Source organism: Tamandua tetradactyla, chromosome 26 (assembly GCF_023851605.1).
Source record: "Tamandua tetradactyla isolate mTamTet1 chromosome 26, mTamTet1.pri, whole genome shotgun sequence".
In the NCBI taxonomy this organism is placed as follows: Eukaryota; Metazoa; Chordata; class Mammalia; order Pilosa; family Myrmecophagidae; genus Tamandua; species Tamandua tetradactyla.
In genome coordinates, this window is record NC_135352.1 from 13542939 (window position 1) to 13558094 (window position 15156).

Here is a 15156-nt window from a genome sequence, read left to right on the forward strand (position 1 = left end):
AAATATTGTGAGAAGACATATGGGTAAAGGCTCTGTTTAGGTGGGAGATGACTGAGGGTGAGTTAAGATGTTGGGAGGAACATTTTCTAAATATGTACATTTTCTAAATATTTCTAAATATGTACCCATACTAGGGAACCTACAAATATATTAGTTTGTCTGCCGTTATTGTTAGTAGTTGGTGCCAAACCTTGTGCCAAGAAGAGTGGAAAGAGCAAGGTTTGGGAGTCAAACAACTCTAGCTCCCCTCCATTTCAGAGTCTCTTATCTCAGCTGTGAAATGGGGTGATGATAATACCAGCCTCACAGGGGTCATGTAAGGATTAGATGAAATCAGTTTTGTAGACATAGTATCTGGCACAGAGTTGGCAATAAAAATTATTGCCCCTCCTTCCTTTGCCTCATAAATGTAAAGCTCTTTTTGCTTACAATGAAGTACTTTCTTATGCTAGTATACCACAGGATTAGTGCTTTATTAAGTGATTAAAGAAAATACGAGCAGATAGGACTCAGGAAATATGGACTCTAACCTTAGCTTTGTCACTTTGCTAACATCCCTACTGCAAGCATGGTCGATGATATATTTTGTTTTGTTTTCACTAATAAGACTTTTTATTTGTTACTTTTAGAAGTCTGAATTTTAAACAGATTCTTGGACTGGTGGCTCATTTCTATCAGCTCATTCCACTTTAGCACCTATCTATCTCATCTCTAGTTGCTTTTCTAGAACTACTACTGTCACCGTGAAGCTCCATGAGTTTTCTCAATTCAGAGCTTCTTCAGCATTTTTTCTTTTCTAATAAATACATCATGGAGAGGATAGAAAGACTGGCAAGCCTGTTCTATGTCTTCACCAATGCTGTCTGGAATCAACTTATTGATTACTTCTTTCAAGTCTTTTGTCTGCACCTCTCAGGTCATGATTTCCATCATCTTCCAGATTTGGTGGACTTGTTGGCGCTGGGCATAACAGGTCTTCTGAATCTGATTGTTGCATGTTTTAGTAAAACCAACACAGAACAGAGGAAGCAAATAATCATTGGTAGTTCTGACATCAACATGAGTTTCAATCATGGTTTGCCATCTTTTGACCATGGAACACATTCTATCACAGGTAAGATCCATGCCATGGAAGTTGGTTAGGCAGTTTTTGCCCTGCACATCTTTAGTAATTAGCTTGAATTTTCTAAATGCAATTTCATCATTCTGCAGATGAGCAAACCTCACTTCAAAAACATGACCCTTAAGGCCATCAGATGCAAATTTGGTTCCTTGAGTCCTTATAACTAGTGTTTTCCCTATATTTCTTACATTAAACATTGCTGGTGCTTTCACATCATATCAACCTTTCTTAGAAAATGAGTGAACCACTTTCTACTGGGCTCCTTTTTTGCTACCTTTTGTAAGGCACCTGTTCTTGTCAACCACCAAAAAGGCCTAAGATATTATTTTAACCAGTTAAAAATTGGAAACGTTAAAGGAGGTAGTGGAAGGGGCCAGATGTGATTACTGGAATCCTAAGGCTCTGACAAAGGGAGACCTGACTCCAGTCTCAAATCTATGGGAGCAGGAAGAGATTTCATAACATCCATTCTATGGTCAGGGTGGAAGAAGCACAGCACTGCCTAACTAGGACACAGACTCTGTGTTCCCCTGACCTTTATTCACCCACAGGCCTAGTATCTTGTCAGTCCTGAAATCACTGTTGAGAAAACATACCCTCCTGGTAGCCTCTTCCTCCAACCCCTGCGTCCGTCCGTCCCCAAAAATCAAGGCTATTTTTATTGGCAAACAAATGAACAAGAGACAATTGATTTCAGAAGTAAGAAGGAATGGGCAGAAGTGCCAAGGGAAGGTGGGAGGGAGGGGGAGGACCGGAAGATGACACTGTCCGTATAAATTGTGAATATAATTCACTAATCAGTATCTGCTTGTGACAGGCACAATGCAGTGCTATGTATTATAACAAAATGAAAATAAATACATGCATTTTTGCCTGTGTTAGCTTTTTATCTTAAAAACTTGGAATACTTAATACATTCACTCACAAATATGTTAAAATAAATAAGGAGTTGTTCCTGGTGCCCAGAGATTTGGAAAAAACCTTGGTGCAGCTTATTCTTTTTCCAAACAATGAAAAGCTGGGGAATGATAAAGAAAGTGGTGGCCCAAAATGTGCTGAACAGTCAAATGACAGTCAAAGGATGAACAGTCTGGAAAAAAAAATGTGAGAATAGCCTTGTTATTTCTCAGTCACCTCTGGCTCCACAAATTCTCAACTGCTAAATAAAATTTCCCAGCAAATTATCCTATTCAGGATAGAATATTTCAGAATAAAAGATGGGGTTGAAGGGATCTCTATTCCCAAATTATTGGGAAGTTTCTTAAGTTGACCGTGAGGTGCCTTTTTATATAGTTCATAAAAGTAGTACGTGTTCATTACAGAAAATTCAAACAAAGAAAAAAGAGAAGACCCTCCCCTCATGCTAATCCCATTAACTAGAGATAACTATTTAAAACATTGGGGTATATTATTCCAGACTTAAGTATTACTGTATACTTAAGATCTGTAAATATCACTGTATGTAAATTATCTCATTAAAACAAGTTTAAAAATGTATTCTGAATACAGGGGGCAGGCCATGGTGGCTCAGTGGTGGAGTTCTCACCTGCTATGCTGGAGACCCGGGTTCGAGTCCCGGTGTCTGCCCATGCAAAAAATAAAAGAATGAATACAGGGTGCACGGTGGTTCAGTGGTAGAATGCTCACCTTCCAAGCAGAAAACCCGGGTTCGATTTCTGGATCATGTATGCCCCACCCCCCATGAATAAATACATATTCTTTCATATTTTTTGAAGGAAAAAAAATATGCAGATACTTTTAAAAAAACAAGAACAGTACCTTCCCCTACTGGGTCATGATAAATTTTCCATGTTAAGTACATCTAGATACAATAATCTTTTAAGATCTTTTTAATGTTTGAATGGTATTCCACATTGTATCAGTACACCATAATTTATTTAACTGATCCCTTAATAATGGGCACTTAGGTGTTACGGCTTTCAGGGGACAGGTGCTAAACAACGCTGAAATGAACATTAGATTCCTTTGAAATAAATTTCTTCCAGTTGTGTGAACCAATTTAAATCTGTAGTTTGTACAATACTAGGTTTACATTTTGCTTCAAAATGTTCTGTGATTAAAGGAGCACACTCTTTCTATTTGAGATTGTTTGTAATTAAACCCTACTATCAGGCATCCCACCCTTTGTCTAGAAAGTCAAGACTCTGGGCTTGGTCACTTAAAGGATATGTGCTTAATTACTAAAAAGCCTCAGGTTTCTCATCTATATGTACAAAGATGAAATCTAAAACAACCTACCTCACTACTGGCTGAAGTATGGATTATATCAAATAATGTTTGAAAAGGGAAATCATGGGATTTGGCCAGTAGTTCCTAAAAGTGGAAGGTATCATTATCTGCCACTAAGAGCTAACAAAAAAACTTGATTGTAATATGCAAAATAACTCATTCCAGTTCGAGAAACATTACAAAAGAGACTGCTTTACCCTTCTATTCAAGTATCAAGGTGATAATGCCTTTTAATGGGGGGTGTGGGGGGTGAGATTCCACACATTATTGTAGGCAGTAAAAAAATTAAGGTATATTCTACAACTAGCTTTTAAAATCTTAGGCAGGAGGAAGAGATCATGATGGCTCAGATAAAAAGTGCATCTTTTACAACTGCAAGGTAAGCAGCCCAAAGCTCTGCTCTGCTGGCCCTCAAGCTGTAGCTTTTGATAAGAAGATACCTGAGGATGAATCAGCAAAAGAGGTACTACTAGAACCTATGTATTTCTTTCAAAATTCCTCTAACGTGTAACTTTTTTATGCGCCCCGACATATATATATATTCCTATATCTTTACATACACACAGATATTCCTATATCTTTACATACACACAGATATAGATAGATATGTGATTTGTATATCATAGGGAATTTTGTGTACAATTTTTTTTTTGGGGGGGGGAGGGGAAGGGTAAATGAACCAGGAATCCAGCCCAGGTCTCCCATATGGCAGGTGAGAATTCTACCACTGAACTATCCCATGCTCCCCTTAACTGTGAAAACAACTGATATTTTCACTCTTCCCTTAAAAAAAAAATGACAGAGGACAGCTGACATGATCAACATGGCAACATAAACATCCCCTGAGAAAGCCTCCCCAGAGATTTAGAGAATAAAAGAACAAATTCCACCTGCTTTGAATTCTGGAGCATGGAAGGCTCCACAACACTGAATCAAAGAAACAAAAATCTCAGGTAGTAGTCCACCCTGGACTGCCATCAGTTCCTGTCCCCTGCCACCCTCCAACTTGGTCCTGCAAGGCTCGGGAACTACACAGAGGCAGCATGGCCCTGGGTCCATCTCATTGCAGACAGAGACGGCAGACCAAATCACAGCAGTGAGTTAGAACTCCATACATATCAGGCCAGGCAGGGACCTAGTCTGCAGAGACTCAGGGCAGGCCACAATCTGCCAAGAAGTGCTGAATACAGAGGGGCCCTTTACAAAGGGAAAAAAAGAAAAAGAGAGTGAGAGACTGCCATAGAAAAGCTAGTAAAAACTGTTGTACTCCTGTGACCAATCCAGTTTCAGTCAGCTGGACCACCTACAGGCAAAACGGACTTTTCTGAAGTGACCCACCTTTCTGGACTGACCCCATCTGGCTCCTTGGAGTGGGATACACTAATGGGGAAGAAACTGAAGTCTCACAAAGGGTAAAACAGGATAGGTCCCAGAACTGCGAAGTGTAAGGAAAATGCGGCACTGAGTAAGAGAGAGAATTTAAACAAATCACAGCTCAGGAGAAAGTTCTGCACAAAAACAAACAGAACAGATTAAGATTCCCAGAGAAGGAAGAGAATAAAGGTGGCTTTCTCCTGGAGGTGAAACAATTGCAGAAAGAGTACAATCTTAAAAATGCACCATATATCTACATCAGAGTCAGAAGATCTGAGAAAATCTGAACAGTTAATCATGGACTATTCTAAAGATCCAGAGTAAATTGGACTAGGTGCCAAAGAAGAGCCTCAACAAAAAGCCAATAAACAATAAAATCCTAAACAAGAGAAACAGACCTTCAAAGTTAATTTAACAAGAGAATCAGATGCCTAGAGATCAGCAAAAAAAAAATCACAAGCCAAATTAAGAAACAGGAAGATATGCCTCAGTTAAGGGAACAAATTAAAACCTCAGAGGAGACTCAGGAGCTGGAACAAATCAAAGACGTTCAAACAAATGTCCTGAATCAATTCAAGAAGATGAAGAATAATATGCATAAAGAGATGAAGATTATTAAGAAGATAATGTGTGGACAAAAGAATTTGAAAGTAGAAAAATAAAACATAACAGAAATTATGGGGATGAAAGGGACAATAGTAGAGATTAAAAATACACTAGAGGCATATAATGGCAGATTTGAACAGGCAGAAGAAAGATCCAGCAAATCAGAAGAAAGGATAATCAAAATCTTACAGACAGAAGAACAAATAGAAAAAAAGAAGATAAAAAATTGAGCAATGTCTCAAGGATTTGAGTGACAGCACAGAGCTCACAAACATATGCATCATGGGTGTCCCAGGAGGAAAAGAAAAGGGAAAAAAGGAGCAGAAGGAATATTTGGGGAAATAAATAATGGCCCAAAGTTCCCCAACTGTTATGAAAGACAAAAATATACATGTCCAAGAAGTGCTCACACTCCAAACACAATAAATCCCAATAGAACGACTCCAAGACACATACCAATCAGAATGTCAAATGCCAAAAATAAAAAGAGAATTCTGAAAAAAGCGATTTGTCACATACAAGGGATCCTCAATAAGACTAAGTGCCAATTTCTCAAAGGAAACCATGGAGCAGGAAGACAGCAGTGTGATATATCTAAGTTACTGAAAGAGAAAAAGTGCCAGCCCAAAATTCTTTATCCAGCAAAACTGTACTTCAAAAAATGAGGGAAGCAGGCAAACATCTACCTCAATTTCTCCTTCACTGATAAGTTTTTGAAGAGTTTAGGATTTTTCTCAAAAGTATGGTTGTAAGTGGATTTTTAATCAGGACTTACTCTGTATGCATGTGTAATTTCGGCAGATATTTTCCTTGTGATTTTTCAAGAACAAATGATCATACAAGTCACCCAGTTAGCTAATACATGGAGCCTGACTCACTGTTTGAAGAATTTGTGCTTACTTGATATGGGGGCTAAGGGAAAATATGTAGCTTGAGGAAATTGTTTTTAGACAGGAACAGCAGAATATTAGCTCAACTATGGAATTTTGGGAATCTATTCTCTTATACATGAATCTCATTGCAATTAACATTGTAATAGTAAAACCCAACTGTTGCGACTCTTAAATTTCTCTAGTTGTGTTATGATTCTTAAACTTTTCTTTCAGAAAAATTGGATTGAAAGAAATGGACATTTTCTAAATGAGGCTTGGCTTTCATGAAAAATTGTTTGAATTAAAGATTATATTAAAAGGATTTAAGCTCACTAAAAGTGTCATAATGCAAATGTAGAATATATAGTGGGTAAAGTAAAGGAAACTACCTTACTTTTCTTTGAAGGTTTTGTAGAAGCACAATTAAATATTCTAAAATGACTTTGTTATACATGAGCCATCTGGTGCAAAAGAATTCTAGACTGCTAAGTCTGAAGGACCAGGAATAAATGCATTGTGCTGGTAAAAGATTCATTCTTCATTGTTTGCAGGTTCCTCATCAAATCTGTAATTATACACTGTTTCTGTCATCAATAAAACAACTTTAAAAAAAAAGAGTATTCACAGATAAACAGAAACTGAGAGAATCTGTCAACAAAAGACCCACCCTACAAGAAATACTAAAGGGAGTTCTGCAGGTTGAAAGGAAAGGACAGGAGTAGTATGAAGAAATGGAGATTATCAGTAAGGGTAATAAAAGGGTAGTAACAAAACCCAATAGTACTGCATCCTCAATACACAAGTCTATTCTTTGATTAAAATAAGAACCAGAGATAGACAATAAAGACTGAGATGATATAATCTAGGAATGCCTAGAGTGTATAATGATAGTGACTAAATGTACCAATTAAAAAATGTTTTTGCATGAGGAAGAACATAGGAATGTCATTACTGCAGGGTGTTGAAAATAGATCGTAATTAGTATTTTAAAATTTTAACTTTTGTGTGAGACTAAAGCAAAAAATGTTTATTTGGTACAAAATTTATATTTTGACTAGTGCATTTCCTAATATTACTTATGTTGACAGCTTAATTGAACACCATAAGTATGTGGAACCTTGAGTAGGGCATAAGATTTTGTTGGTTTGTCCAGAGTGATTTGAATAGTGAATAAAAAAGTATTTGCAAAGTCCCCTTGGGGGAATGTGGAGAAAGGGGGAAAATTCAACTTCTCCAAGTTGAATTCTCGATATTTTCACAAGCAGTGTGGACAACCAAAGCTGTAGGCTGAGCCCCCAGTCTTGGGGTTTAGTCATATGAAACTTAATCCCACAAAGGATAAGTCAAGCCTACTTAAAATTAGGCCTAAGAGTCACCCCCAAGAGAACCTCTTTTGTTGCTCAGATGTGGCCTCTCTCTCTCTCTCCAGCCAACACAACAAGGAAACTCACCACCTTCCCCCTGTCTACGTGGGACGTGACTCCCAGGTGTGTGGACCTTCCTGGCAACGTGGGACAGAAATCCTGGAATGAGCTGAGACTCAGCATCAAGGGATAGAGAAAACCCCCAGAATGAGCTGAGAGGGATTGAGAAAACCTTCTCCACCAAAAGGAGGAACAGTGAAATGAGACAAAATAAAGTGTCAATGGCTGAGAGATTCCACACAGAGTTGAGAGGTTATCCTGGAGGTTATTCTTATGCATTAGATAGATATCACCTTGTTAGTCAAGATATAATGGAGAGGTTGGAGGGAACTGCCTGAAAATGTAGAGCTGTGTTCCAGTAGCCATGTTTCTTGAGGATGATTGAATAATGATATAGCTTTCATAATGTGACTGTATGATTGTGAAAACCCTGTGTCTGATGTTCCTTTTATCTACCTTATCAACAGATGAGTAAAACATATGCAATAAAAATAAATAATAGGGGGAACAAATGTTAAAATAAATTTAGACTGAAATGCTAGTGATCAATGAAAGGAAAGGGTAAGGGGTATGGTATGTATGAATTTTTTTCTGTTTTCTTTTTCTGAATACATGCAAATGCTCCAAGAAATGATCATGATGAATATGCAACTATGTGACGATATTGTGAATTACTGATTATATATGTAGAATGGAATGATCCAAAGTTAAGAATGTTTTCATTTGGTGTTTTTTGGTATTAAAAAAAAAAATGTAATGGAGAGGCTGGAGGGAACTGCCTGAAAATATAGAGCTGTGTTCCAGCAGCCATGTTTCTTGAAGATGATTGTATAATGATATAGCTTTCACAATGTGACTGTGTGATTGTGAAAACCTTGTGTCTGATGCTCCTTTTATCTACCTTATCAACAGATGAGTAAAACAAACGGAATAAAAATATATAATAGGGGGAACAAATGTTAAAAAAAAAGAGGTACAAAAGTCAGAGGATTAAAGTTTTAAAAACATAAGTATAGGATTATGTCAATCATATAGTTGCAAAGCCTAGAACAGGCATAATTTATTGTCTGGCCAAATAATTGTAATAACATTGCAGTAAAGTTCTGTTGATCTGACTTAAAAAAATAATTTTAAACCAAGGAAACCACCATACACCAAATGACTTGTTGCTTCTGTGTTTTTACATAAATAATATTCGAGAATTAAAAATAATTTGGATACTTGAAAAAAAAAGTGTGTTATTTAAAATAATCTCTGTATTTTTTCTATAAGTTACCATCCTTTTGTGGTTATTGATTCCCAGCTTCATCCCATTGTGATCAGAGAAAGTGTGTCTAAATTTATAAAGACCTGTTTTGTGCCCCAGCATGCGATCTGTCCTGGGGGGTATTCCATGAGCGCTGGAGAAAAATGTGTATCCATGTGTTTTAGGGCACAACAACCCATATAAGTATGCTAGGTCTAGTTCATTTATCAAATTGTTTAGATTCTCTGTTTCCTTATTGATCCTCTGGTTATTCTGTCTATGCAGGAGAGTGGTGTATTGAAGTCTCCTACTATTATTATTAAAATGTTTATTGCTCCCTTCAAAAAAAAATAAGAATCAGAATACAATTGAACAGGAAAAAGCCATATTTCCTGATAACGGATGTGCAAAATATAAAGTGCAAAAGTGGGACAAAAACAATAAAAAGTGGGGAAGCAGAGGGATATGGAAACAGATCATGTATATGCTCTTGAAGTTAAGCTGGTATCTTTTCAAATAGGTAGATTACAGATGTAAATTATGTAATAAAACCCAGGATAACCCCAAAGACAGTACTTTAAAAATATATAGAAATAGAAATGAGGAAGGGATCAGTCAGATACATCACAAAAGATCAAATACACAGAAAAGGAGGTTGCAATAAAGGAAAAAAGAGTGAAAAAATAAAAGGCATGGCACATAAAACTCAAAAGACAAAATGGTGAAGTAAGTACTTACTGTCTTTATAGTAATAACATTCAATGTTAATAGATTAAACTTCCCAATCAAAAGACACAGATTAGAGGAATGGATAAAAAGGCATGATTTAACTATATGTTGTTTACAAGAGGCTCACCTTAGAACCAAAGACACAAACAAGTTGAAAATGAAAGGATGGAAAAAAGATATCCATGAAAACAGTAACCAAAAAAGAGCTGGGGTAGCTATACTAATATGAAACAAAACAGTCAAAGGCTGTTTTAAGAGACCAAGAAGGACAATATATAGTAATAAAAGCGGCAATCCACCAAGAAGAAATAACCACCATAAATATTTATGCACATAACCAGGGTGTCCCAAAATATATAACGCAAACACTGGGAAAACTGAAGGAGGAAACAGACACTTCTACAATAACAGATGGAGGCTTCAATACACCAATTCCATCAAAAACAGAACACCTAGACAGAGGGTCAATAAGGAAATAGAGAACTTGAACAATATGACAAACAAACTAGACCTAACAGACAAATACAGAACATTGTACCCCCAAACAGCAGATGTTTGTTCTTTTACATTCACATAAATCATTCTCCAGGATGAATACATGTTGCATCACAAAACAAGGAGCAATAAATTTAAGAAAGATTGAAATCAAACAAAGCATCTTCTCTATCCATAATGGAATGAAGCTGGAAATCAGTAACAGACAGAGAACTGGAAAATCCACAAATATAAGGAACTTAAATAACATTGTCTTATCTGTGAGTCAAAGAAGAAATTCCTAGGAATATCAGTAAATATCTTGAGACGAATGAAAACAAGAACACAACGTATCAAAATTTTTGAGATGCAGTAAAGATAGTGCTGAGAGGGAAATCTAAATGTTTATATTTAAAGAGAAGAAAGAGCTAAAATCAAAGACCTAATTGCACACTTGGAGAAACTAGAAAAAGAACCACAAATTAACCCCAAAGCAAGCAGAAGGAAAGAGATAACAAAGAATAGAGCAGAAATAAATGAAAAAGTGAGAATAAAACAAGAGTCAAGAGACTATTCTGGAGGCTACCCTTATGAAATCTTCAGTTAGATAGTGCTAATTGCCATGGTTTGCTAAACCCCAACCAACATCACTCCTGTTGACTCTTAAGAACACCTAGGGCTCGAACTGAGAAAATGACTCATGCGCTAAGTTTCTTTCCTGGAACCTATAATTCCTGGAGGGTTCCCAGGTCAGATAAATCCTGAAACCTAGAGGAACCAATCTCTCCAAGATTATCAACTGATTATGCCCCTAGCTTTTAGTGTCAACACCCCTTCTCAACATGAAAAATTAGAATGGGCATTGCCAAGAGATCCCTATAGATTAGGAGAGGGATCAGAAGAGAAAGAGGATGTATAACAGAGAAAATAGGATTTAACAAGCAAGTATGACTGCTGAATTAGTATATTAATATTCCTTCTAGCCTCCAGTGTTTTGAAGCAACTAAAAGGAAAAATTTGAGATTGTGGAATGGTATCTCATGACAAACTCTGGGATCTGTTCTGTAACTACTTGTTGAAGTGTGCTTAGAAAATTATTGCTTTTTCTTTCTTTGCTTTGTATATATGTTATATTTTACAACAACAACAACAAAAAAAACATTAAATAAAACAATAATTAACAAAACCAAAAGGTGGTTCTTTGAGAAGATCAATAAAATTGACAAACCCTTAGCTAGACTGACAAACCAAAAGAGAGAAGATGCAAATAAATAAAATCAGAAGTGAGAAGGGGGGCATTACTACTAAACTTACAGAAATAAAAAGGATCATAAGAGGATATGATGAACAACTGTATGCCAACAAATTAAGTAACTTCGATGAAATGGACAAATTCTTAGAAACACATGAACAACCTACACTGACCCTAGAAGAAACGAAGACCTCAACAGAGCAATTAGAAGTATAGAAACTGAGTCATCAAATACCTCCAAACAGGGAAAAGCCCAAGAGCAAATGTTTCACAGGTGAATTCTTCCAATCATTCCAAGAATTAATACCAATCTGGCTCAAACTCTTCAAAAAAACTGAAGAGGAGGGAACACTACCTACCTTATGTAGGAGGCCAGTATCACCCTCAGACCAAAGCCAGATAAAGATACTACAAGAAAAGAAAATTACTCTAATGAAGATAGATGCAAAATTCTCAAAAAAAAAAAAAATACATACAAATCAAATCCAACAGTACATTTAAAAGTTATACACCAACCACACATACTCTTTGAGACCAATAGAAGAAAGGTTTATGTGATCTGGTACTGAAATTTCTGTAGTGCATAATCTAATTCAACCTATCTGTACAGCTCATATGAACAACTGAAACATGGAAAGCACAGAATGAGAAAGAGGTCCTTTGATCCTGTATAGATTACTGTAATGCCTGGAAACATCCTAGAGTATATTAAGCAGATAATCAAAAAGTATTGGCAAAGTCCCCTGAGGGAGGGGAGAAAGAATATGGAACTATTAAACCTTACCATCACAGAACCCCCTGATACTGTGTCAAACTTTAGGGATACCCAAATCAATAAGCCATGCCCTCGATCATGAGGCTTATTCTTGTGAAGCTTATGTAGGTAATGGAGAAGCTTAGAATACCTATAGGCATGGACGGGAGCGGGGACTAGGAAGTAAGCCAGGCTGTGTTCCTTGGATGCGTTACCCTCACCAGCACAGCTCCATGACTGGTGTGACTCACCCCACACCCCAGGCACTTGAACCCTGTCACCCACTCACATTCCCCACGCTCCAGGTGGCCCCACTCCACCAGCCCCCACTGCATGCACCTGCCTCACACTCCCACCCCAAGTGCAGCCTAACCCACCTCTCCTGCACCCCTCTCGAGCTCTACCTCCCCTTGCCTTTTCCCACAGGCTGTTGCCAGTGCATAAAGGCTACGGGCAGCACCTCCATACGTAGGCTACCCCCACCCCCCTGCCCATAGTGTCACATAACCGTACTCCACTCCCTCTGAGCTCTGCACATCCACATCCATTTATAGCACTCCCAAGCCCACACATGCACATGGGTTCCTAATCATGTCATTCAGCTCTGGGAACTAAACTTTACAGCAGTCCTAGAACTGTGCATGCACACATCCCTCAGCCTCACTTCCAGCTCTGAGAAAGTGTTGACCTGTGCAGCTGGGTCACATCTGCCCCCAATCCATGAAGGCATAACGCTGACCTGCTGACACCTCTACACATGCACACAAAGGGCCCCATGCACACCAGGGTTAGACCAGTGCACACCAGGGTTTCACCCCCAAGACTGGTGCACCCACACAGTTACAGTGAATGTGGGCTGTTAGATGCCCACATTCACAAGCATCAGCATCACATCCCTAACCTCCACCTATATCTGCTCTGAAACAAATCACAGCACTGAGGAAATTGAGGAAAAAGGAACTTTACCTAACTCATTTTATGAAGCTAATACTATTCTGGACAATCCTATAAAATCTCACGTCCTACTCAAGGAATCATTCTAATACCAAAACCAGGTAAAGATGCTATAAGAAAGGAAAACTACAGGCCAATCTCCCTAATGAACATAGATGCAAAAATTCTCAATAAAATATTAGCAAATCGAATCCAACAGCACATTAAAAAAATTATACACCATGACCATGTAGGGTTTATAGCAGGAATGCAAGGATGGTTCAACACAAGAAAATTAATTAATGTTAATACAGTACATTAACAAATCAAAAGGGAAAAATCACATGATCATCTCAATTGATGCTGAAAAAGCATTCAACAAAATTCACCATCCTTTTCTGATAAAAACATTCCAAAAGATAGGCATCAAAGATAACTACCTCAATATGATAAAGGGAATATATGAAAAACCAATAGCCAGTGTCCTATGCAATGAACAGAGACTGAAAGCTTTCCCCCTAAGATCATGTACAAAACAAGAATGCCCACTGTCACCACTAGTATTCAACATTGTGCTAGAAGTTCTAGCTAGAGGAACTAGGCAGGACAAAGAAATAAAGGCATCCAAATTAAAAAGGAAGAAGTAAAACTCATTATTTGCCAATGATATGACACTATACTTGGAAGATCCTAAGAACTCTACAGCAAAGTTACTTGAGCTAATAAACAAATTCAGCAAGGTGGTGGGATATAAAATTAATGTGCAAAAGTCAGTAACATTTCGATACACAAGCAATGACCTAGCTGAGGAGTCAGTTAAGGAAAAACGTCCATTCAAAAAACAACTAAAAGAATCAAGTACTTAGGAATGAACTTAACTAGGGAGGTAAAGGAATTGTACACAGAAAAGTACATAATATTGCTAAAAGAAATCAAAGGAGATCTAAATAGGTGGAAAGACACTCCCTGCTCATGGACAGGAAGGCTAAATATAGTTAAGATGTCAATTCTCCCCAAACTGATCTACAGATTCAACACAGTACCAATCAAAATTCCAAAAAACTACTTTGAAGATTTGGAAAAGCTAACTACCAAATTCATCTGGAAGGGAAAGAGACTCCAAATAGCTAAAAGCATCCTAAAAAAGAAGAACAAAATGGGAGGATTAACACTCCCTGACTTTAAAACCTATTACAAAGCCACAGTGGTCAAAGCAGCAGGGTACTGACACAAAGATAGAAGCATTGACCAACAGAATCGAATTAAGAGTGAAGGAATATACCACCAAAGCTATGGTCAACTGATTTTTGACAAGGCCCCCAAATCCTCTGAACTGGAACAAAATAGTCTTTTCAATAATTGGGCATGGAAGAACTGGATATCAACAGCCAAAAGAATGAAAGAGGGCCCCTAACTTACACCCTACATAAAAATTAACTCAAAGTGGATCAAACACCAAAATATAAGAACTAGCATTTTCTTCTAGCTTCTAGAAGAAAATGTAGGGAAACATCTTCAAGACCTAGTAATAGGAGGTACCTTCCTAAACTTTACACTTAAAGCACAAGCAACCAAAGAAAAAACAGATAAATGGGAACTCCTCCAAATCAAATGCTTCTGTACTTAAGAAGACTTTGTCATAGGTGATGAGGTAGCCAACTCAATGGGAGAAAATACTTGGAAATCACATATTGAACAAAGGTTTGATTTCCTGCATATACAAAGAAATCACACAACTCAACAACAAAAGAACAAACAATCCCATTGTAAAATGGGCTAAAGATTTGAATATGCATTTTTCTGAAGACCAAATACAGATGGCTCAAAAGCACATGAAGAGATGCTCATTTTCACTGATGATAAGGGAAATGCAGATCAAGACTACAATGAGATACCACCTCACAACTATAAGAATGGCCACTATTAAACAAACAGGAAACTACAAATGTTGGAGAGGATGTGGAAGAGCTGAAAGCAAAGACACAAACAGACATTTGCACACCAATGTTCATAACAGCATTATACACAATCGCCAAAGATGGAAACAAACCAAATGCCCATCAATAGATGAGTGGATCAACAAAATGTGGTATATACACACAGTGGAATATTATGCAGT

General features: G+C 37.5%; 1 protein-coding gene and 1 pseudogene across 3 annotated transcripts in view; both read right to left on the minus strand.

Moving 5' to 3' along the window:
• The window catches only part of DCTN6 (dynactin subunit 6), a 53080-nt gene that overhangs the window by 10671 nt on the left and 27253 nt on the right, over nt 1-15156 (minus strand). The gene's annotated exons all lie outside the window — the stretch shown is intronic.
• Nucleotides 1-15156, minus strand: part of LOC143669698 (small ribosomal subunit protein eS1 pseudogene) — a 26437-nt pseudogene continuing 11281 nt past the window's right edge. Inside the window, exons 2-3 of the transcript XR_013168992.1 lie at nt 2670-2705; nt 1-2213 (exon numbers count right to left, since the gene is read on the minus strand). The product of XR_013168992.1 is annotated as a small ribosomal subunit protein eS1 pseudogene (transcript). The remainder of the gene's footprint in view (nt 2214-2669; nt 2706-15156) is intronic.